Raw genomic sequence first — 25,997 nt, 5'->3', positions numbered from 1 at the left:
AAAGGCTAGTGAATACAGAATACAGACTCGTGTATGTAGATAGGCTTGAGTATACAGAGATGCTAGAGTAAACAGTGAGGCTGGGGTACACAGAGAGGCTAATTTAAAGAGAGGCTAGTATATACAAAGATGTTAGTGTATATAGAGAGGTTAATGTATAGAGAGGGTCGAGAGTATACAGAAAGGACAGTGCATATAGAGAAACTAGTGTATACAGAAGACAGGCTTGGGTATACATCAAAGATGACAGTGTATACAGAAGACTGGGTAGTGCATACAGAGAGTCTAGTGGGTAAAGAAGACAGGCTGGTGTATTCTAGCTAGTTTTTACAGTCTAGTGTATACAGAAGACAGGCTGTGGTATACAGAGGGTTTAGTGTATTCAGAGAGTCTAGTGTATACAGTCGGTGAGTGTATACATAATACTGGCTAGTTCAGACAGTTTTTACAGAGATGCAAGGTTGTACAGAGAAGCTAGTATATATAGAAGACAGAAGAAAGGCTAGTGAATACAGAATACAGACTCGTGTATGCAGATAGGCTTGAGTATACAGCGATGCTAGAGTAAACAATGAGGCTGGGGTACACAGAGAGGCTAGTTTAAAGAGAAGCTAGTATATACAAAGATGTTAGTGTATATAGAGAGGTTAGTGTATAGAGAGAGTCGAGTGTATACAGATAGGACAGTGCATATAGAGAAACTAGTGTATACAGAAGACAGGCTTGGGTATACATCAAAGATGACAGTGTATACAGAAGACTGGGTAGTGCATACAGAGAGTCTAGTGGGTAAAGAAGACAGGCTGGTGTATTCTAGCTAGTTTTTACAGTCTAGTGTATACAGAAGACAGGCTGTGGTATACAGAGGGTTTAGTGTATTCAGAGAGTCTAGTGTATACAGTCGGTGAGTGTATACATAATACTGGCTAGTTCAGACAGTTTTTACAGAGATGCAAGGTTGTACAGAGAAGCTAGTATATATAGAAGACAGAAGAAAGGCTAGTGAATACAGAATACAGACTCGTGTATGCAGATAGGCTTGAGTATACAGCGATGCTAGAGTAAACAATGAGGCTGGGGTACACAGAGAGGCTAGTTTAAAGAGAAGCTAGTATATACAAAGATGTTAGTGTATATAGAGAGGTTAGTGTATAGAGAGAGTCGAGTGTATACAGATAGGACAGTGCATATAGAGAGACTAGTGTATACTGAAGAAAGGCTTGGGTATACATCCAAGCTGACAGTGTATACAGAAGACTGGGTAGTGTATACAGACAGTCTAGTGGGTACAGAAGACAGGCTGGTGTATTCTAGCTAGTTTTTACAGTCTAGTGTATACAGAAGACAGGCTGTGGTATACAGAGGGTTTAGTGTATTACAGAGATGCAGGGGTGTACAGAGAAGCTAGTATATATAGAAGACTACAGCATACAGAAGAAAGGCTAGTGAATAAAGAATAAAGGCTGGCTTCTACGGAGAGGCTAGTGTATGCAGAACACTATCTAGGGTATATAGAGAGGCTAGATTATACAGAGAGGCTAGTGCATAGAGCATATAGAGAGAAGCTAGTGTGTACAGAAGAAAGGCTAGACAGGCTATAAGAGAGACACGTTTTTACAGAAGACAGTTTGGGGTATACAGAGATGCTAGTTTATACAGAGAGACTAATGTATACAGAAGACAGGCTAGGGCATACAGAAGACAGAAGACGGGCTAGTGTATTCAGAACATAGGCTAGTGTATATCGAAGACAAGCTATTGTATGCAGAGACCGGCTAGTGTAAACATGCTGGTGTATATAGAGAGGCTAGTGAATTTAGAGGGTAGGCTAAGTGATAACAGAAGACAATCTGGGCTATACAGAGACTTTTCATCATTTCATCTAGCTCACATCTCTAATGGAGTTTGTCTCATTGCCATGTTATGCCTTTTCATTCTTATGCTAAATATAGATTATACTCACTACACGATTTTAATCATCCACATCAAGCATGCAATAAAACTATCATACATATAAATAAACCATGTACTCTTTTGCTCTATTTTGCATATTTGCAATTCCAACATCAACTGTCACATTGAGTATGTGACAGTCCTGACACACCATCCTGACTTATTTTTCTTTATTTCTTATTAGAAATAGAGAGTACTATCTCAAAATCAAAATTTCTCTGCACTATGATCTTATTATTAATAATAATAATAATAATAATAATAATAATAGGATTGTGTAATGCAAAGATCAACTAGTCTAATATAAGCTTTCTCATTGGTACCGGCATATTCTTTAAATTTAGACTAAAGCAACTATTTCTCGGACATTTTCAAGCTAAGCTTTCAATCTCTTACCTTTGAAAAGCGATACTTCCTCCCTACAACATTAAGCCATTTAAATGTCCTATTGGTCGCCTATATTATACAACTCTCTGAAAAGCCTATATGTAGAGAATAAAACTAGTCTTACATCTTAATAAAACAGTTTTATTGCTCAACCAGTATCAGCTGTCATGACAAATAAACGTTTCCACTGTTTGACTCTATTTTCTGTATTACTTCTTTTTCTCCACCTTAACTGTCACAGTTAAAACACAGTGACAAAACATTTCTTTTTACCGCAGCAAAATGTGAGAAAAGCAGTGTAAGCCGTCTTTCTGCCATATGCTTCAGAAATTTAATGTACCGCTTTTAAATCCATATCAATTCCACATAACCGTGAACCGTCTTACAATTTTAACATTTACTGATAGCAATTACTGATATTACATTATGACTATACCAGTGGAAAAGGACCGCGTAATGGAACTGTGAAATTAATCATAATCTCAGCGTTAACTTAGCTGATAAATTCACGATTTACTCAACGATTTACTCAACGATTTAAACTTAGATTTTTTTCATTCTAAGTCTATTTAATCTTAAATAATTTATACTATATTCTACTGTACTCTTAAATTATGTACTGTTGTTCTGTATTTTAGCCGTTCTCATATTTTGTTTTATGTTGCAACCATCGAATCTCATTGCTATTCCGACATTCTGCCTTAATGAGGATATTACCCTTTTGTGTATTCACGTTATCTCGACCTATATGCCTCAATATTTTCCTAATTTGTTTTGCTATACTTATTATTATTATATTATAGAGATTATTAACTCTAAATCATTGTAAACCTAACCATAGTTATAATGTCTACAGCTAATTTTACGTTAAAGCAAAAGTCACACAAAACCATCTTTTTAAATCCTTTTACACACTGCACATAAGAGCAATGCAACCATCTCTCGCGACCTCTATGCAATAGGATTCTCTTTCTGACTCTATTTTGTGTATTACTTCTTCTCCACATTAACTGTCGCACTGATAACCATTTGTAACACCTAAAACTTGCAACACATTTTTTAACAGCAGCAAAATGTGAGAAAAGCAGTGGGGCGGTTTACTTGATTGAGAAGTGGTTGCAGTAGCAAAGCATAGCAATACAGTTTGATTACATTAATAACACATAATGCAACTATTTTACATTCACCTCATGCATACATCCTAATGTAAGCTGTCTATCACTATTAAGGTTCATGGTTACTGATACATTATGCCGATAAGCAGTGGAAACGGAAAACAGTCAGTGTAAGCCGTCTTCGTGCGTTACAAAATTAATGGAACGATTTAAACGTTGGAATTTTCAAGCTACGTCAATTTACTATTAAATACCCTTTAGCTGCTTAGCTCACACTTTGCTGTATGGTGCCGCGTTTACATGTAAGTAACCAATGGGGATTGACATTTCATGTCCATCTCACATCTCTAATGCAATTTGCCTCTTTGCCATGTCATACTTTGCCATTTATTATACCTTCTCATCCGATAGAAACCTAGTCGTTGCTGATATTTCATGATTACAGCAATCATCTCATCTAATTGCTATTCCGACAATATGATCATTTCTCAATCATTTTGAAGCTACTGCAAGTAACGCTTCCGATCTCTTTTATATATTAAGTAATATTTAGCTGCTTAGCTCACACTTTGCTGTATGTAGCCACGTTAACTGTATTAATGGTTACATGTAAATAACCAATGGGGATTGACATTTCATCTCTAATTCACATTCACATTTCTAATGCAGTTTGTCTCTTTTGCCATGTCATACTTTGCCAGTTATTATACGTTCTCATCCTTAAAGACACGTAAGGATCCTGAAAATGATAGAAACCTAGTCACGTCCTTGCTGATATTTCATGATTACAGCAATCATCTCATCTAATTGCTATTCCGACATTCTGCCTTGGAATTACTTTGCAACGCTCTATTGAACAATGTAAAGGTAAGCTATATATTTTGTGTATTTCCACTTAAACTCGACCTGTATATACTGTCTCAATATTATCCTTTCTAATTTTGCTAAATTCGATTATAGAGTTTGCTATGTCTAAATCCAGGTTACCTACTCTCCTTTACATCTTATTGCTTCTTTGAACGCTGCACATATTAAGAGTAATGCAATGCTACCGATGGGAACAGTTTAATTGCTCTTCTCACATTTAGCTGGTATCTCTCTCTATAGGAAACTGAATTTGTACCACAACGATCACTCATCTAATATCAGTCCACTCAGTGCTACCGGGATAACTTTTACTTTTAGAGTAATGAAATGATTTCTCAGTCATTTTGAAGCTACTGCAAGTAACGCTTCCGATCTTTTTTCAACTGCAATACTTTATCTCTGATATGTTAAGTAATATTTAGCTGCTTAGCTCACACTTTGCTGTATGTAGCCGCGTTAACTGCATTAATGGTTACATGTAAATAACCAATGGGGATTGACATTTCATGTCTATCTCACATCTCTAATGCAATTTGTCTCATTGCCATGTCATACTTTGCCAGTTATTATACTTACTCATCCTTAAAGACACGTAAGGATCCTGAAAAACGATAGAAACCTTGTCACGTCGTTGCTGATATTTCATGATTACAGCAATCATCTCATCTAATTGATATTCCGACATTCTGCTTTGGTATTACTTTGCAACGCTCTATTGAACAATGTAAAGGTAAGCTAGATATTTTGTGTATTTCCACTTAAACTCGACTTTTATATACTGTCTCAATATTATCCGTTCTAATTTTGCTAAATTAGATTGTAGAGTTTGCTATGTCTAAATACATGTTACCTACTCACCTTTATTACGTATACTGCTAATTTTAGGGTAATACAAAACCATCTTATTGCTTCTTTACACGCTGCACGTATTAAGAGTAATGCAATGCTACCGTGAACAGTTTAATTGCTCGTTTCACATTTAGCTGGTATCTCTCTGCTATAGGAAACTGAATTTGTATTACAACGATCACTCATCTAATATCAGTCCACTCAGTGCTACCTGGATAACTTTTACATTTAGAGTAATGAAATGATTTCTCAGTCATTTTGGAGCTACTGCAACTAACGCTTCCGATCTCATTTCGACTGCAATACTTAATCTCTGCTATTGCAGAATATTTAGCTGAATATTTAGCTGCTTTGCTGTACGTAGCCGTGGGGATTGGCATTTCATCTCTAATACATATTCACAATTCTAATGCAGTTTGTCTTTTTGCCATGGCATCCTCTGCCCGTTATTATCCTTTCTCATCCTTATGCTATATTTGGGGTATATTCACTACAAGATTAAAGACACGTAATGAACCTGATTGATAAAAACCTACACACGTCGTTGCTGTTATTTAGTGTATTTCCACTTAAACCCGACCTGTATATACTGTCTCAATATTAATTTTAGAGTTATTTTGCTATATTTATTATTAGAATAAACAGATTACTATCTCTAAATCCTGGTAAACCAGCCGGTATCTCTCTGCAATAGTAAACGAAATGTGTAGATCACTCATCTAATATCGTCTTTTCAGTGCTACCGGAACAACTTTTAAATTTAGAGTAATGCAACGATTTCTCAGTTTTATGATACTACTGCAACTAACGCTTTGGATCTCTTTCCTGATAAATTACGCTCTGCAATATAGCAAGCCTGCATACACTAGCCTCTCTTTGTAACCCAACTTCTCTCTCTGTATACCTTAGCCTCCATCTCTTGCATAAACCAGGACCTTCTTCTGTATAATCTAGCCTATCTGTATACACTAGCCTGTCTTTTGTACACATTAGGCTCTCTGTGTAAACTAGCCGGTCTACTGTATACACTAGTCCATCTGTATACACTAGCAAGTCTGCATACTCCTGCCTCTCTGTGTAACCTAGCCTCTCTCTCTCTCTGTATACCCTAGCCTCCATCTCTGCATACCCAGGACGTTCTTCTGTATAATCTAGCCTATCTGTATAAACTAGCCTGCCTTTTGTACACATTAGCCTCTCTGTATAAACTAGACGGTCTACTGCATACACTAGTCCATCTGTATACACTAGCAAGTCTGCATACTCCTGCCTCTCTGTGTAACCCAGCCTCTCTCTCTCTCTCTCTCTCTCTCTCTCTCTCTCTGTATACCCTAGCCTCCATCTCTGCATACCCAGGACGGTCTTCTGTATACACTAGTCCGCCTGTATACACTAGCAAGTATGCATACTCTAGCCTCTCTCTCTGTATACCCTAGCCTCCATCTCTGCATACCCAGGACGTTCTTCTGTTTAATCTAGTCTATCTGTATACACTAGCCTGTCTTTTGTACACATTAGCCTCTCTGTATAAACTAGCCGGTCCTGTGTATACACTAGTCCTTCTGTATACACTAGCAAGTCTGTGTAACCAAGCCTCTCTCTCTGCATACCCTAGCCTCCATCTCTTGCATAAACCAGGACCTTCTTCTGTATAATCTAGCCTATCTGTATACACTAGCCTGTCTTTTGTACACACTAGCCTATCTGTGTAAACTAGCCGGTCTACTGTATACACTAGTCCATCTGTATACACTAGCAAGTCTGCATACTCCTGCCTCTCTGTGTAACCCAGCCTCTCTCTCTCTCTCTGTATACCATAGCCTCCATCTCTGCATACCCAGGACGTTCTTCTGTATAATCTAGCCTATCTGTATAAACTAGCTTGTCTTTTGTACACATTAGCCTCTCTGTATAAACTAGCCGGTCCTCTGTATACACTAGTCCGTCTGTATACACTAGCAAGTCTGTGTAACCAAGCTTCTCTCTCTGCATACCCTAGCCTCCATCTCTTGCATAACCAGGACCTTCTTCTGTATAATCTAGCCTATCTGTATAAACTAGCCTGTCTTTTGTACACATTAGCCTCTCTGTATAAACTAGCCAGTCTACTGTATACAAGTCCATCTGTATACACTAGCAAGTCTGCATACTCCTGCCTCTCTGTGTAACCCAGCCTCTCTCTCTCTCTCTCTCTCTGTATACCCTAGCCTCCATCTCTGCATACCCAGGATGTTCTTCTGTATAATCTAGCCTATCTGTATAAACTAGCCTGTCTTTTGTACACATTAGCCTCTCTGTATAAACTAGCTGGTCTTCTGTATACACTAGTCCGTCAGTATACACTAGCAAGTCTGCATACTCTAGCCTCTCTGTGTAACACAGTCTCTCTCTCTGTATACCCTAGCCTCCATCTCTGCATACCCAGGACGTTCTTCTGTATAATCTAGCCTATCTATATACACTAGCCTGTGTTGTGTACACTTTAGCCTCTCTGTATAAACTAGCCGGTCTTCTGCATACACGAGTCTCTCTGTAGACCCTTGGATGTCTTTTGTATACACTAGCTGCTCTTTATACATTAGCTCTCTGTATACCCAAGCCTCTCTGTATACACTAGTCCGTCTGTATACACTAGCAAGTCTGCATACTCTAGCCTCTCTGTGTAACACAGTCTCTTTCTCTGTATACCCTAGCCTCCATCTCTGCATACCCAGGACGTTCTTCTGTATAATCTAGCCTATCTATATACACTAGCCTGTGTTTTGTACACTTTAGCCTCTCTGTATAAACTAGCCGGTCTTCTGCATACACGAGTCTCTCTGGAGACCCTTGGATGTCTTTTGTATACACTAGCTGCTCTTTATACATTAGCTCTCTGTATACCCAAGCCTCTCTGTATACACTAGTCCGTCTGTATACACTAGAAAGTCTGCATACACCAGCCTCTCTGTGTAACCCAGCCTCTCTCTCTGCATACCCAAGATGTTCTTCTCTATAATCTAGCCTATTTGTATACACTAGCCTATCTTTTGCACACATTTGCCTCCCTATATAAACTAGCCGGTCTTCTGTATACCCTAGTCCGTCTGTATACACTAGCAAGTATGCATACTCTAGCCTCTCTCTCTGTATACCCTAGCCTCCATCTCTGCATAACCAGGACGTTCTTCTGTATAATCTAGCCTATCTGTATACACTAGTGTATACAGACAGACTAGTGTATACAGAGGACCGGCTAATGTGTACAAAAGACAGGCTAATGTATACAGATAGTAATATGAGGGACACTCCTCACCCCCGCCCCCACCTACCAGATCTGACTTTCATCCCCTTGCCCTCTCTGCCCCGGTCATCTGGTGGCAGTTTTATGCACTCCCTGGCCCCCACCCATTCATAATCCTTACCGACCTTTCCTTCCGCTGCTCACAGGAAAACACTGGATGACTTGTCTAATTAACCAACTTGTACAAGACACCGCTAGCCTCCTGTCTGACACCGGGCCCCTTGGAGGCTTTACCCCTCACTGTTTGGGTGGTCCCTGCCTCTCCCTGGATGCTCCACATATACCACAACGACATTGTCAGAGGGGCACCACTTGACAGGACACGGGGCTGTCATGCCGGTGGCATCTCCCATTGGAGGAAGGGATGATAGCCCCAACCCCTTGGCAGCAGGTTCTTTCATGTACAGACCAGGGCGGCTCATCTTCCCTTCTGGAGTCTTGACCTTAGATGGGGGAGTTGCACTTTGGGGGATCTGAGTGATACCTAGTGCGCTGTACTGGAAGGGCTTGATATTCCCGCATATGTGTCCCCTCCCCCTGGTTGCACCCCTCGTCCCCCCCTCTGGCTCCCACCTACTCTTTGCCGACATTGCCTTCTGCAGCTTTTGGGGACCCTGGATGACTTATTTATTGAGCCTATTGGTACAAGACACTGCTTCCCTCCAGGGTGACTCTGGACCCCCCTGGAGGATTTACCCCTTACTGTTTGGGCAGTCCCAGCCTCCCTCTGGATGCTCTACACAGCCCCCGATGGCGATGCAGGAGAGACACTAATTGGCGGGCCCCAGGACTGCTGCTCGGGTGAAGTCTCCCGTTTGATGGAGGGAGCCCCAGCCCCTTGCGTGCCAGATTTTCCATGCACCGACCAGGGTTGCTCCTCTTTCATCATGATGTGGTGACCATGGAGGGGAGGAGTTGAAATTTATGGGGTCTGGGTGTTTGCTGGTGGGAGTGCGCTAAAGGACTTGACATTTCCGCATGTTTTTCCCCTCTCCCCTGTTTCCCACCCTTCCCTTCCCTCCTTTCCCTACCCCTTTCCCCCCTTCTACTCCCCCTTTCCCTGCCCCTTTTCCCCCGGGGCGTGGACGGGGGAGAGGGGGTAAGAAGAGGACAATCTGCCAAAGGGAGCAATGGATTTGTTCGGGGACTGCATGTACTTTAGGGGATTGGGATGGGGGGTGGTGGATCCCATTCTGTGATGCCTTTTCTGTTGTGACGGGCTCCCTCGTGCATGCCTACATTTAGGGCGAGCCGAGGAGACCCCTCAGTGCTGACAGTTATATGCTCTACCTCTGTTTTGGTTATACTATTGTTTTTTGGTTCTATGATGTTACTGATTGTCTTTTATTTGCATACCAGTATCAGACGTGACATTTACCACTGCCGGGACTGGGGGGACTAGGATTCGGGGGCTCCCTCTTGACCTGTCTACCCACCAACCCAAGTAGGACAGCACTTTAAACCCAGTGTACATCTGGTAAGCGCTATAGCATAATTGTGCTGTTTTAGTATACCCTTCCTGTACTGTTGAGTGCGGACAACCCTTAATTTCCCTCTCCCCCTGGGGTTGAGGTGCCCGGCCTCTTTTTCCCTTTACCTTTCCTTCCATTTGCCCTTCCTTTCTCCCCCTTAGTTCCCGCCATGCATTACCTACCCAAAACCTACCTTGGTTCAACTTTCTTTGCTTTTCTCTGACGTCCCCCTCCCCCTCCCCGAGGAGCGAAGGCAGACTCAGTCAAGGTCACCTCTCTAAACGTTAAGGGACTGAACTCCCCTGAAAAACGGTGGATCCTCCTGTGAGAACTGAAGACTTCCTGTACTGATGTGGCCTTTATACAAGAAACACATTTTAAAAATACTAGCCTCCCCTTTCTATGGTTGAGATCCTTCCCTAAGGTCTACCACTCTACTAACCCCTCCTCTAAGACCAAGGGAGTCTCCATTCTGATCTCTAGCAGGCTCCCCTGGGTTCTCCAGGATTCTCTGGTGGACCCTGGGAGCCGATATCTTTTTCTTAGGGGCCACATTGGAGAGCGCCTTTTTACATTTGCCACTGTGTACGCTCCCAATGATCACCAAGACACGTTCCTCGGAACTACCCTGCACAGATTATGTGACTTTCGGGAGGGCCTGTTGATATTAGGTGGGGACTTTAATGTCCCCTTTCGCCATCGGTTGACACTGCTGCCTCTTTCTCCTCGCTCCTCATTTCCTCTAGAAAGCGGATTACTAAGTGTTTACTGAATGACCAATTAGTTGATGTCTGGCGTCTGCAACACTCTGGGGAAAGGGACTACTCTTTTTGCTCTTCCCCTCACAAATCATACTTGAGGATAGACTTCTTCTTGATTCCACATGACCAACTGCACTTGGTGAGCTCTTCCTCCATCGGCCATATAACTTGGTCCGACCACGCTCCTGTAGCCCTTACCTACACCCTCTCTAGGAACCCATCACCTAGGTCTCTATTCTGGCACCTTAATGAGAGCCTTCTCCAGATACCGGAAGTTTTAGCAGATGTGACCAGGGAATTGGACCTTTATTTCCAAGAAAACTAAACGCAGGACTGTGACCCGGGGATAATTTGGGAGGCTCACAAGTCAGTACTCCGCAGGATACTTATCAGGCACGGGGCGCGCATCAAACAAACATGGAAGGAACAGCTTGCTAATCTGTTTCGTGAACTTGCCTCTGTGGAAGCGAAACATAAACATGCCCCCTCACGGACCTTAGAGATTGAATTCGGGACACTCCGTACCCATATTGCTGACCTACTCCATTATAAAGCGAAAGCGGCACTCCAGTTTTGTCATAAACTGACGTAGGAGTCAGGGGACAAATGCGGAAAAATCTTAGCCAGGTCGGTAAAGGAGTTGAAATCTGGCTCTTACATACCACAGTTGATAGATGAGAATGGCCAGAGGGCCTCTACCCCAACCCATATAGCCGAAGTCTTTGAAAAATGTTACTCTGATCTCTACAACCTGCCCGATTCAGGGTCTGGACAGGACAATATAGACAGATATGTAACCGGTTCTGGTCTACCAACCCTCTCATCGGAATCACGGGAGTACTTGGAGGACCCGATCACACTGGAAGAAGTCCAGACAGCCGTGGGACCTCCGAAGGTGGGTAAGGCTCCGGGCCCTGACGGATATACCGCACAATACTTTAAGACCTTCCTCCCTATTCTCGGCTTGGTGAATTTATTTAATACTCTGAGCTCGAATGGGGATTTTCCTGAGGATACCCTTAGAGCCCACATCTCGTTGATACCTAAGGAGGGCAAAGACCCGGGCCTATGTGGGAGCTACAGACCCATTTCCCTCCTAAATTCGGTCCTAAAACTATTCTCTAAAATCCTCGCCACGTGATTGGCACATCACTTGCAGTCCCTTATACATATTGACCAGTTAGGTTTTATTCCCACCAGGGAAGATAGGAACAACACCATTAAGGTGCTTACCCTGATCCATAAAGCAAAGTCATCTGGGACCCCTTGTCTTTTCATGAGTACTGATGCCGAGAAGGCTTTTGATCGGGTCAAATGGACAATGATGTTCTCGGTCCTTCGCCATATAGGTCTGAGTGAATGGATGCTGGCATGGATAAGTAAGATATACTCACGCCCTTCAGCTCAAGTCAAAGCGAATGGGGTTCTCTCATCTCCCCTTGACATCGGGAATGGGACCAGACAAGGTTGCCCCCTGTCGCCCCTATTATTCGCACTGTCATTGGAACCCTTTCTCTCCACAATTCGACAAAACTCAGACATAACGGGACTCCAAATGGGTACTATTGAGTGCAAGATATCTGCCTACACGGATGACATGCTGTTCTCGCTGACGAATCCCAGAGTTTCCTTGCCAAATCTCCTTCGGGAATTCCAGATATACGTGATACTTCTTGAAATCAAAGGCCATGGGGGTTACAGTCCCCCCGCAAACGTTAATAGACTTGCAGTCCAATTTTCGATTTAAATGGACCCATACAGCCCTTAAGTACTTAGGTACTTACATTCCACCGGACATCGTGCGTACGTTTATGTTGAACTTCCCCCCACCCCTTGTCACTAAGATCCGCAGTTTGCTTCACGGGTGGCATTCTGGCCTCCATTCCTGGTTCAGGAGATGCAATCTCATTAAAATGAACATACTCCCTAAATTTACTTATCTTTTCCAAGCTCTCCCGGTCCAGATTCCAGTCCCGTTTTTTAAGCAAGCTCAATCCTTGCTCACTCAATTTAACTGGGCCCACAAAAATCCCAGACTTAAGCGGTCACAGCTGACATTGTCTAAACAACAGGGAGGGTTGGTTCTCCCTGACTTGCGACGCTACTACCTGGCCTCCCATCTGGGGCGTGTATTGGACTGGAATCGAAACAAACTTTCTAAGCTCACTCCCGAATTCCGCTAAGAAGCGCCATGTGGTGCTATAAGTATTTACCCACAGAATTTATGTCACATCCCACTATAGGGGCTTAGTTGAAAGTCAGTCACCTGATCGCTACCCAAAACACACTCACGTCTTTGACTTCCCTATTCCCTATACGTGGCCATCCAACCTTTGAACTGGGGACCCACTTAGAAATTCCAACCTAGACAATGCATCTAAATTCGTCATTGATGGAAAATGGACTTCTTTCTCAACCCTAACAGATCCGACAGGGCTTTTTCAACTGCCTTTTTGGAGAGCGGCGCAACGACATCATTTTCTCCATTCCATCCCCAATCCTCAAATGTTCGCCCGCCCTCAGACGGAGTTTGAGACTCTATGCAGGAGCGAAGGCCCTTTGGCCCACATTCTCTCTCAAACAGATTACCCACACTTAACCTGTCTGTCCAACTGGGAAAAGGACCTTAATTGCTCATTTTCCCCAGCACAGAGACAACGCATTATCACTTTGGCTCTCAAAATGTCGCTGTGCACGAAGATACAGGAGACAAATTTTAAACTTCTCACCAGGTGGTATTTGACACCATCAAAGCTGCAGAAATGTTTCCCCTCTTCCTCGAACATATGCTGGAGGTGTGGAGAAGAAGAGGGCACGTTGCTGCACATTTTTTGGTCCTGCCCCAGCTTGGTGGACTTCTGGACAGAGATCCGATGCATAACACAAAAATTCACAGACTTCTCCATCCAGGAAGAGGCTGCATTCTTTCTCTTGCACCATTCACAGATTCCCATTAAGAAGTACAAAAAAAAATCAATTTTACGGCATGTGATAAATGCGGCGAAATCCTGCATCCCTCTCTATTGGAAAAAATGTTCCCCTCCTTTCATTACTCACTGGCTTAGGAAAATAGAGGACATTAAAAAAAATGGAGGACTTGATCCTCACATCACAAGGTAAACAAGACTTTTTTAAACAAACCTGAGACATCTGGAATACCTTTATATTCTACCTGGAAGGATGCCGCCTGCTATCGCCTTAGTGCTCTGAGCTTTCCTTGACTGGCCCCTTGGACAGTGGCTGCCATCGTGTCTCGTCCCCTCTTCTCCTTTCCTGATCTTTCAACCCTTCTCTTTTCTGCCTTCCTCCCCTATCTCTCACCCCCTCCACCCCCTCTCTCTTTTGGAAAAAGTGGAAAATTGGGAATGACGGCCCCACACCCCCCTCTGGATGGATTATGCCGGAGGGACCTGGGGTTTGTATGACCCTGGATCTTGGTACAGTACTTTATCTGTGCCTCGAATCATTGTGATTGATGGAAGGCAGACTCACAGTTGCGAATATACCTGTATCAAGTATTGTTCAGCTGCTTTTTGCTCTGTATTTCTCTGTTGCATTATGTACTCGGGGGACCGTCTTCCCCTATTTGGAGAAAAAATTATATTTGAAAAAAAAAAGAAGCCTACGACACCTGGTATTCCCAGGCGGTCTCCCATCCAGGCATTAACCAGGCCCAACCCTGCTTAGCCTCCAAGATCAGACGAGATGGAACAGATTCAGGGTGATGTGGCCATAGCCAATATCTTCAGGCACTCTCAACTCTCTTGACAAACACCAAGATGGTCACCTTGGAAACAAGCGGAAAAAAATAGGTCAACGGCAACAACATAAAGAGAAGCCTACGGCATCTGGAAATCCCAGGCGGTCTCCCATCCAGGTACTAAACTGGTCCCAACCCTGCTTAGCCTCTGAGATCAGATGAGATTGGGCTCTTTCAGGGTGGTGTGGCCGTAGGAGATTTCTTCAGGCACTCTCAACCTTGACTAACGCCAATATGGTCACCTTGGGAAACAAAAAAAAAAATCAAGTCAACGCCAACAACATGAGAAGAAGTCTACAGCACCTAGTATTCCCAACTGGTCTCCCATCCAGGTATTAACAAGGCCCGACCCTGTTTAGTCTCTGAGATCAGACGAGATCTGGTGCTTTCAGGGTTATGTGGCCATAGGCGAGCTCTTCAGGCACTCTCAACCCTCTTGACAAACACCAAGATGGTCACCTTGGTAAACAAACAAAAAAAAAAACAAGTCAACGCCAACAACATAAAAAGAAGCCTTCAGCACCTAGTATTCCCAGGTGGTCTCCAATCCAGGTACTAGCAAGGCCCGACCCTGTTTAGCCTCTGAGATCAGAGGAGATCGGGCGCTTTCAGGCTTATGTGCCCATAGGCAATCTCTTTGGGCACTCTCAACCCTCTTGACAAACGCCAAGATAGTCACCTTGGGAAACAAGCGGAAAAAAAACAGGTCAATGTCAACAACATAAAAAGAAGACTACGGCACCTGGTATTCCAAAGCCATCTCCCATCCAGGGACTAACTAGGCCCAACCCTTCTTAGCCTCAGAGATGAGAAGAGATAGGGCTCTTTCAGGGTGATGCTGCTGTAAGCTAACTCTTTGGGCACTCTCAACCCTCTTGACAAATGCCAAGATGGTCACCTTGGGAAACAAGCGAAAAAAACCCAAAACGAATCAACGCCAACAACATAAAAAGAAGCCTACAATAACTGGTATTCCCAGGTGGTCTCCCATCCAGGTACTAACCAGGCCTGACTCTTCTTAGCCTCCAAGATCAGACGAGATTGGGTGCTTTCAGAGTGCTCGGACTCTTTCCCCATCACTAATGGGACGAGGCAGGGGTGCCCTCTGTCTCCCCTAATTTTTATTCTGACACTGGAACCACTTATGTGTCACATTCGGAATGACCCGAATATTACTGGTATATCCAAACCCTGGGCACACCACAAAATTGCGGCGTACGCTGACGATCTAATTTTTTTCGTCTCCAATCCACACATTTCGCTTCCCAATATACTCGCGGCTCTCCGGCGATACGGCAGCCTATCAAACTATAAAATCAATTGCACCGTCGGCTGTATTGAATATATCGGTCCCGGATGGTGAGGCCAAGAGGCTACGCTCCGCTTTTCCATTCTACTGAGCTGAAAAATCTATACGTTACCTGGGCGTTGACATCGCAGCGGATTTGGCGCAATTGTACCCGCTTAATTTTGTCCCTCTCCTGAATAGACTGAAATCTGATTTGGGAAACTGGCATGCTTTAACACTGACCTGGTTCGGGCGCTGTAATGCATTCAAAATGACGGCCCTCCCGCGCATCTTATACTTGTTCCAGACATTACCGATCCGGTTACCCCCAATTTTTTTCAGACAACTGCAGGTGCTGCTCCGGGACTTTATTTGGGTGCGCAAACCGCCCAGAGCCCTTTTGCAATTGCTTGCCAGACCAAAGGACAAGGGGGGTCTGGGTCTCCCAGATCTGAGACAATACAACAGAGCGACTCTGCTAGCGAGAGTCGTTGATTGGCATTGTAATGGCCCACACAAGCAGTGGGTGGAGATGGAGATTGAGGATGGATCCATTCCCCTATTGACCTCCCCGTGGCTCCTGTCCACCCTACCAAAAGACCTCAGAGATCACCCCGTAGTGGGAGCTACGTTGGCTGTTGTGCGGAGGTTGTTCCGCTGCACACACATTGCTCCCCTGCCATCACCAATGACTCCGGTTATAGGTAATCCAGACTTCCCACCGGGATTTACCAACAAGAAACTGCGACAGTTGACAGTGGTGGGGAAACAGCGTCTGGGAGACGTGTGCCCCTCGGGAGGGCTCCCGACCACGCAAACTGTCGCCGAGCTTTCTGACCCTCCGCTTGACTTGTTTAGTGCTTATCAACTTCGTCACTTTCTTTTGGCCATACAAAGGGCCCCCTACACTCCTAGAGACCTGACGCCCTATGAATCCATCTGTCACAAAAAGGAACCTGTGCGACACACCCTCTCCCTCCTCTACAACCTATTAAGTAGTCAGGAGGAGGAGTCGACCCCACCATTTATCCACAAATGGGAGAGGGACTTTGGCATCACATTTACCCCACAACAGATAGGGAAGATCCTGACATTAGTACATAAAGCTTCCATCGCAAACCAATATCAAGAATCAGGATACAAGATAGTCTCACGCTGGTATAGAGTCCCATACCTTCTGAATAAAATGAATACATCGATTCCGGATGTTTGTTGGAGGTGCAATTCAGATACGGGGACCATGGGACACATTTTCTGGGCATGCCCGGCCTTGAGGAACTTTTGGGTGGAGGTGACCGGGACGATAAAAAAACTCTCAGAAATGTAGATATCGCAGACAACCCAGCAGCGTGCCTTCTACACTTGACCAAACAGCCTGTTCGAAAATACAAAAAAACCCTCACGATGCAACTCCTGAACGCCGCCCGGGCCTGCATTCCCACACTGTGGAGGCAGCCTCAGCCCCCATCCAAGGTGCTGTGGTATTCCAAAGTCAATCATATTCTCCGGATGGAAGAATTGACCCCCACCCTTCACAACACTGAAGAGGCATTTAGTGTTACATGGAGGCCCTGGAGTATTTTACTGGTACTTGAGACTACATTCGGGAGGTGAGCAGCGCCCCTGTCCCAGAAAACGACTGAACATCTAACATTTACCTACGTAGGCCAAGTCTGCCCTGGGTGGCATTCCCCCCCCCCCTCCCTTTTTGTCTTTATTTTTCTTTTTTTCCCCGCCGCCATCCCCCCCCCCCCTCCTCTCTCTCCGTCTTTGCACTCTCTTCTTCCCCCGTCCTCCCTTTTCACTATGCCTTGTCTCCTTACTAGCCTTTGGGACCCAGAAGAACCCCAGGGTTCTGGACACGACCGGCTCATATTTTACTCTGGTTCACGTAGGTCATGATAAGCTGGCTCGCTGTGGTCCCAGTTGTTCTCCATGATTACATTTGTCCGAACGGAGCTGCATTAGTTATACTGTACTACATGTCGGAGGTGGGGTTTCTCTCTTTTCTGCATGAAACTCTAGGACTCCCCTCTGAGAACCCAGAGTTATTTGGCAGCCTATTTTTTGTTACCATGTAATTGTGACCCTGGGTCATGCTGTATGGTTGACTGTTATATTTATGTTGTTCTACTTATACTTAATAAAAGAATAAAACAAAAAAAAAACATAAGTCAATGCCAACAACTAAAAAAAAAAGCCTATGGCATCGAGAAATCCCAGGCGGTCTCCCATCCAGGTACTAACCAGGTCCCAACCCTGCTTAGGCCGCGTACACACGGGCGGACTGTCCGCCCAACTAGGTTCGTCAAACAGTTTGACAAACAGTCCGTTCAAAATTTGCATGAGCGGACTTGACCACACACGACGAACGAACAGTCCGCTGAAAACTTGCGCGATGACGTGAACGGCACGTACGACGGGACGAGAGATTCAAAGTCCTATACACTGCAATGCAACCTTCGGCGTGTAAATCCTTTCTGAGCATGCGCGGAACTTAGTTTGACGAACAAGCCTACACATGAGCGGACTGTCCGCTCAAACCAAGTTTCAGCGGACAGTCTTACGGAAATTCCGAAAAACTTTGTTCGTTAGACTGTCCGCTGAAACTGTCCGCTGAAGCCCACACACGAGCGGACTGTCCGCTGAAACACTGTTCAGCGGACAAAATTGGACGAACAGTCCGCCCGTGTGTACGCGGCCTTAGCCTCTGAGATCAAATGAGATTTGGCTCTTTCAGGCTGATGCAGCCATAGTAGATTTTTTCAGGCATGCTCAACCCTCTTGACAAACGCCAAGATGGTCACCTTGGGAAACAAACAAAAAAAACAAGTCAACGCCAACAACATAAAAAGAAGCCTACCGCACCTAGTATTTCCAGGCGGTCTCCCATCCAGGTATTAACAAGGCGCGACCCTTTCTAGCCTCTGAGATCAGCGGAGATTAGGCGCTTTCAGGGTGATGTGCCCATAGGCAATCTCTTTGGGCACTCTCATCCCTCTTGAAAAATGCCAAGATAGTCACCCTGGGAAACAAGCGAAAAAAAACAGGTCAACGCCAACAACATAAAAAGAAGAATACGGCACCTGGTATTCCAAGGCCGTCTCCCATTCAAGTACTAACTAGGCCCAACCCTTCTTAGCCTCTGAGATCAGAAGAGATAGGGTGCTTTCAGGGTGATGCGGCTGTAAGCGATCTCTTTAGGCACTCTCAACCCTCTTGACAAATGCCAAGATGATCACTTTGGGAAACAAGCGAAAAAAACAGGTCAACACCAACAACATAAAAATAAGCCTGTGGCATCTGGAAAACCCAGGCGGTCTCCCATCCAGGTACAAACCAGGCCCAACCCTGCTTTGCCTCTGAGACCAAACGAGATTGGGCGCTTTCAGGGTGTTGTGCTCCTAGGCAATTTCTTTGTGCACTCTCAACCCTCTTGACACATGCCAAGATGGTCACCTTGGGAAACAAGGGGGAAAAAACAGGTCAACGCCGACAACACAATGAGAAGCCTACGGCACCTGGTATTCCCAAGCTGTCTCCCATCCAGGTACTAACCAGGCCCATCGCTGCTTAGCCTCTGAGATCAGATGAGATTGGGCTCTCTCAGGGTGATTTGGTCGTAGGCACTCTCTTTGGGCACTCTGAAGCCTCTTGACAAAGGCCAAGATGGTCACCTTGGGAAACAAGCTAAAAAAAACAGGTCAAAGCCAACAACATAAAAAGAAGCCAAGAAGAAAACATATGCGTATTGGTAGGGTAATGCTATTGCGACCGAAATTGAGGGGAGGTATTGGCTTCCCGGACCCTGCTCTATATTACACAGCAACGCACATGACACCGGTGGTTGACTGGTGCCGGTGTTCTGCCATATACTGTCCGGCCATGATATAGTGTCTGTGCCGTACTGCGCATGCGCAGTACGGAGACGACGAAGCTTCGGAAAATCTCAGAAGCTGAACGTCGCCTGCACGTTGAGTGGAGGTGGTAGCCCCACCATCCAAGCGGACATAGGGTTGTGAATATTAGAGGGCCCCTCGTAGGCGAGGTTCGCTCGCCGCGCTTCGGGTTCGGCCTCGCTGCGCTCGGCTCTTTTATATTCTTACTCTGTGTCCACTTGGATAGTGGGGATAGAACCTGGACTCAGTGCGCAGGCGCCGTTAATGCTCGGCAAATTTCAGAATCTGTGTTGCTGTGTACTGCGCATGCGCAGTACACAGCGGACAATATGCGATGGGGGACCATATGTGATAAGACACCGGCGTGGGGAACTGAAGCTATGGGTCAAGCTAGAGCAGGAGATGGCGTGGGTTCCACTGGCTGGTCTGCCTTGGGCGGGGAGGCCATTGGAGCCCTGTGTGACTACTCACCCGTTAATTGGCCTCTCGCTCGCCGAGATGGATAGTATTTTCACCTTTCCCACCTGACTAACTTCCCTTCTCCTATGACCCCAATTATTGGACATCCTAGATTCCCTCCGGGCCTGTCTGACCAGGCCTTTACCAGGCAAGCCCCGAAAGGGCTTCTGAGAGCAGCCCTATTTCTTGGACCCACGGGCTTGATTCCCATAGGGACCATACTGCTAGAGCAAGTACCTGTTGCAATGGATAGCTGGAGAGCTAGACAGCTAATCCATTTCCTCGGATCACTACCTAACCATTCGTTCTTCTCTAGACAATTCCACCCCTTCGAGGAACTTTGCCTGGATGATGGCCCAATTCGTGGTTCCCTCTCTAGGTCCTACCAAATCCTGACAGATGCACAATCCTCCACGGATCCACCCTTCCTAGCTAAATGGAAAAGGGACTTACAAACTACATTCTCCAAACCACAGAAGGACAGAATACTCTTTTTCGCCCATAAGTCTTCACTCTGCAGTAAATATCAGGAGATCTCATATAAGCTGATCACACGCTGGTATCGTACACCGGTGGTGTTGGCCAAAATATTCCCCGGTCAATCTGACCGCTGCTGTCGCTGTGGGCAACAGGCTGGTACCATTCTCCAAATTTTTTGGGAATGCCCTAAATTACAAACATTCTGGCAGCCTGTCCTGAGACTCATCCACAAGATCGCTGTTCCAAACGTTGGACAGCTGATGAGCTGGTGAGCCGAGGGCGTCTCTTGCTCCCTGGGAGGGGACCCCACCCTATCCACTCTACCCACGACACCCCCTTACCCCTTATTTTCCTTTTCTGCCATTTCCTTCCCCAATCTTCTCTTTCCCCTTCTCCCTCCTTTCAGTTCTACTATTTCCCTTCTTAACTCAAAAAAGGGAAAAGAAAATGGTATGTTCCGACCCAATTTGACTACTACACAATACTCTTCCCCTATCTATGGATATCTAAACTCTTCGAGGGTAGCAGGGCTAGTGTCAATAATATTTTAAGTGGTAGAGGATCCCAACGAGATGGAGCTTTAATCTCATCTTCACATGACCGCAAAGCTGTACACGTGCTATTCTCCTCGAATTTCTTACCATTGGCTCTGATATCCATGCAATATTATCGTTTGTTTGTAACTATTTGTATCACACATTCTGTGAAGTTGCCTTTGCATTGTATGTCGCATACTACTAAATAAATAAAAAAGAAGCCTATGGCACCTGGTATTCCCAGGCGGTCTCCCATCCAGGTACTAACCAGGCCCGACACTGTTTAGCATTCAAGATCAGACGAGATTGGGCGCTTTCAGGGTGATGGGGCCGTAGGTGATCTCTTCGGGCACTCTCAATCCTCTTGACAAACGCCAAGATGGTCACCTTGGGAAACAAGTGAAAAAAAAACCAGGTCAAGGCCAACAACATAAAAAGAAGCCTACAGCACCTAGTATTCCCAGGTGGTCTCCAATCCAAGTACTAGCAAGGCCCAACCCTGTTTAGCTTCTGAGATCAGAGGAGATCGGGTGCTTTCAGGGTTATGTGCCCATAGGCAATCTCTTTGGGCATTCTCAACCCTCTTGACAAATGCCAAGATAGTCACCTTGAGATACAAGCGAAAAAAAACAGGTCAATGTCAACAACATAAAAAGAAGAATACGGCACCTAGTATTCCAACGCCATCTCCCATCCAGGTACTAACTAGGCCCAACCCTTCTTAGCCTCAGAGAAGAGATAGGGCTCTTTCAGGGTGATGCTGCTGTAAGCGATCTCTTTGGGCACTCTCAACCCTCTTGACAAATGCCAAGATGGTCACCTTGGGAAACAAGCAAAAAAAAAAAAACGAATCAACGCCAACAACATAAAAAGAAGCCTACAGGTACTAACCAGGCCCGACTCTTCTTAGCCTCCAAGATCAGACGAGATTGGGTGCTTTCAGAGTGATGTGGCCATAGGCAATCTCTTCAGGCACTCTCAACCCGCTTTACTCCACGCCGTCGGCAGCGGTACGGGTGAACGAGTGGTGCTCGGACTCTTTCCCCATCACTAATGGGACGAGGCAGGGGTGCCCTCTGTCTCCCCTCATTTTTATTCTGACACTGGAACCACTTATGTGTCACGTTCGGAATGACCCGAATATTACTGGCATATCCAAACCTTCGGCACACCACACCACAAAATTGCGGCGTAGGCTGACGATCTAATTTTTTCTGTCTCCAATCCACACATTTTGCTTCCCAATATACTTGCGTCTCTCCAGCGATACGGCAGCCTATCAAACTATAAAATCAATTGCGCCAAGTCAGCTGTATTGAATATATCGGTCCCGGATGGTGAGGCCAAGAGGCTCCGCTCCGCTTTTCCATCTACTGGGCTGAAAAATCGATATGTTACCTGGGCGTTGACATCGCAGCGGATTTAGCGCAATTGTACCCGCTTAATTTTGTCCCTCTCCTGGATAGACTGAAATCTGATTTGGGAAAATGGCATGCTTTAACACTGACCTGGTTCGGGCGCTGTAATGCATTCAAAATGACGGCCCTCCCGCGGATCTTACACATGTTCCAGACATTACCGATCCGGTTACCCCCAATTTTTTTCAGACAACTGCAGGTGCTGCTCCGGGACTTTATTTGGGCGCGCAAACCGCCCAGAGCCCGTTTGCAATTGCTTGCCAGACCAAAGGACAAGGGGGGTCTGGGTCTCTCAGATCTCAGACAATACTACAGAGTGACTCTGCTAGCCAGAGTCGTTGATTGGCATTGTAATGGCCCACACAAGCAGTGGGTGGAGATGGAGATTGAGGATGGATCCATTCCCCTATTGACCTCCCCGTGGCTCCTGTCCTCCCTACCAAAAGACCTCAGAGGTCACCCCGTAGTGGGAGCTACGTTGGCTGTTGTGCGGAGGTTGTTCCGCTGCACACACATTGCTCCCCTGCCATCACCAATGACTCCGGTTATAGGTAATCCAGACTTCCCACCGGGATTTACCAACAAGAAACTGCGACAGTTGACAGTGGTGGGGAAACAGCGACTGGGAGAGGTGTCGCCCTTGGGAGGGCTCCAGACCACGCAAACTGTCGCCGAGCTTTCTGACCCTCCGCTTGACTTGTTTAGTGCTTATCAACTTCGTCACTTTCTTCTGGCCATACAAAGGGCCCCCTACACTCCTAGAGACCTGACACCCTATGAATCCATCTGTCACAAAAGGGAACCTGTGCGACACACCCTCTCCCTCCTGTACAACCTATTGAGTAGTCAGGAGGAGGAGTCGACCCCCACCATTTATCCACAAATGGGAGAGGGACTTAGGCATCACATTTACCCCACAACAGATAGGGAAGATCCTGACCTTAGTACATAAAGCTTCCATCGCAAACCAATATCAAGAATCAGGATACAAGATAGTCTCACGCTGGTATAGAGTCCCATACCTTCTGAATAAAATGGATAGATCGATCCCGGATGTTTGTTGGAGGTGAAATTCAGATACGGGGATCATGGGACACCTTTTCTGGGCATGCCCGGCCTTGAGGAACTTTTGGGTTCCCAGCAGCGTGCCTTCTACACTTGACCTAACAGCCTGTTCGAAAATACAAAAAAACCCTCACGATGCAACTCCTGAATGCCGCCCGGGCCTGCATTCCCACACTGTGGAGGCAGCCTCAGCCCCCATCCAAGGTGCTGTGGTATTCCAAAGTCAATCATATTCTCCGGATGGAAGAATTGACCGCCACCCTTCACAACACTGAAGAGGCATTTAGTGTTACATGGAGGCCCTGCAGGTATTTTACTGGTACTCGAGACTACGTTCGGGAGGTGAGCAGTGCCTCTGTCCCAGAAAACGACTGAACATCTAATGTTTACCTATGTAGGCCATGTCTGCCCTGGGTGGCATTCCCCCCTCCCTTTTTGTCTTTATTTTTCTTTTTTTTCCCGCCGCTATCCCCCCACCTCCTCTCTCTCCGTCTTTGCACTCTCTTCTTCCCCCGTCCTCCCTTTTGACTATGCCTTGTCTCCTTACTAGCCTTCGGGACCCAGAAGAACCCCAGGGTTCTGGACATGACCGGCTCATATTTTACTCTGGTTCACGTAGGTCATGATAAGCTGGCTCGCTGTGGTCCCAGTTGTTCTCCATGATTACATTTGTCTGAACGGAGCTGCACTACTCCGTTACTCAGTACTTCTGTACTACATGTCGGAGGTGGGGTTTCTCTCTTTTCTGCATGAAACTGTAGGACTCCCCTCTGAGAACCCAGAGTTATTTGGCTGCCTATTTTTTGTTACAATGTAATTGTGACCCTGGGTCATGCTGTATGGTTGACTGTTATATTTATGTTGTTCTACTTAATAAAAGAATAATTAAAAAAAAAAATAAGTCAATGCCAACAACTTAAAACTAAAGCCTATGGCATCGAGAAATCCCAGGCGGTCTCCCATCCAGGTACTAACCAGGTCCCAACCCTGCTTAGCCTCTGAGATCAAATGCACGCTCAACCCTCTTGACAAACGCCAAGATGGTCATCTTGGGAAACAGACAAAAAAAACAAGTCAACGCCAACAACATAAAAAGAAGCCTGCGGCATTTGGAAAACCCAGGCGGTCTCCCATCCAGGTACAAACCAGGTCCAACCCTGCTTAGCCTCTGAGACCAAACGAGATTGGGCGCTTTCAGGGTGTTGCGCCCGTAGGCAATTTCTTTGTGCACTCTCAACCCTCTTGACAAATGCCAAGATGGTCACCTTGGGAAACAAGGGAAAAAAAACAGGTCAAAGCCAACAACATAAAAAGAATCCTACGGCATCCGGTATTCCCAGGCGATCTCCCAATCAAGACACTAACCAGGCCAGATCCTTCTATGTCACCTGGTCTTCCCAGGCAGTCTCCCATCCAGGTACTAACCAGGCCTGATGCTGCTAAGCCTCTGAAATCAGACGAGATCGGGTGCTTTCAGGGTGATGTGGCCATAAGCGTTCTCTTCAAGACACGCCCAACCCTCTTGACAAACGCCAAGATGGTCGCCTTGAGAAACAAGCGAAATAAACAGTTCAAAGCCAACAACATAAAAAGAAGCCTATGGCACCTGGTATTTCCAGGCGGTCTCCCATCCAGGTACTAACCAGGCCCGACACTGTTTAGCCTCTGAGATCAGATGAGATTGGGCGCTTTCAGGGTGATGGGGCCGTAGGTGATCTCTTTGGGCACTCTCAACCCTCTTGTTAAACGCCAAGATGGTCACCTTGGTAAACAAGCGAAAATAAACAGGTAAACGCCAACAACATAAAAAGAAGCCTACGGCACCTGGTATTCACAGATGGTCTCCCATACAGGTATTAACCAGGCCGTACACTGCTAGGCCTCCGAGATCAGATGAGATTGTGCGCTTTCAGGGTGATGTGGCCATAGGTGTTCTATTTAGACACTCTCAACCCTCTTGACAAATACCAAGATGGTTATCTTGGCAAACAAGTGAAAAAAACAGGTCAACACCAACAACATAGTCCCTGGCGGTCTCCCATCTGACCCAGACCCTGCTTAGCCTCTGAGATCAGGTGCTTTCAGGGTGATGTGACCTCAGGCGAATGCTTTGGGACATACTCAAAACTCTTGACTGATGCTAAAATGGTCACCTTGGGAAACAAGCGAAAGAAAAACAGGTCAAAGCCAACAATATAAAAAGATTCCTACGGCACCTTTAATTAGGTACTATCCAGGCCGGACCCTGCTTAGCCTCTGAGATCAGATGAGATCGGGCGCTTTCAGGGGGATGTGGCCGTAGGAGATTTCTTTGGGCTCTCTCAGCCCTCTTGACAAATGCCAAGATGACCACCTTGGGAAACAAGCGGAAAAACAAAACCATGTCAACGCCAACAACATAAAAA

General features: G+C 45.6%; 7 pseudogenes; all 7 read right to left on the bottom strand.

Moving 5' to 3' along the window:
- Positions 1-14,306: 14,306 nt before the first annotated feature.
- On the bottom strand, positions 14,307-14,425 carry LOC143931992 (5S ribosomal RNA; annotated as a pseudogene).
- Positions 14,426-14,523: 98 nt separating this feature from the next.
- Positions 14,524-14,643, bottom strand: LOC143931542 (5S ribosomal RNA; annotated as a pseudogene).
- Positions 14,644-14,738: 95 nt separating this feature from the next.
- Positions 14,739-14,857, bottom strand: LOC143931859 (5S ribosomal RNA; annotated as a pseudogene).
- Positions 14,858-19,244: 4,387 nt separating this feature from the next.
- Positions 19,245-19,363, bottom strand: LOC143931780 (5S ribosomal RNA; annotated as a pseudogene).
- A 1,965-nt stretch (positions 19,364-21,328) lies between these two features.
- LOC143932301 (5S ribosomal RNA) lies at positions 21,329-21,447 on the bottom strand (annotated as a pseudogene).
- Positions 21,448-21,548: 101 nt separating this feature from the next.
- LOC143932682 (5S ribosomal RNA) lies at positions 21,549-21,667 on the bottom strand (annotated as a pseudogene).
- A 3,519-nt stretch (positions 21,668-25,186) lies between these two features.
- Positions 25,187-25,305, bottom strand: LOC143931359 (5S ribosomal RNA; annotated as a pseudogene).
- Positions 25,306-25,997: the final 692 nt, after the last annotated feature.

This window comes from Lithobates pipiens, unplaced genomic scaffold (genome assembly GCF_037356315.1).
Source record: "Lithobates pipiens isolate NorthernLeopardFrog02 unplaced genomic scaffold, aLitPip1_a1.2 Scaffold_25, whole genome shotgun sequence".
In the NCBI taxonomy this organism is placed as follows: domain Eukaryota; kingdom Metazoa; phylum Chordata; class Amphibia; order Anura; family Ranidae; genus Lithobates; species Lithobates pipiens.
Note: the sequence above shows the minus strand (reverse complement) of the source record. Positions and strands in the feature narration are given on the sequence as shown.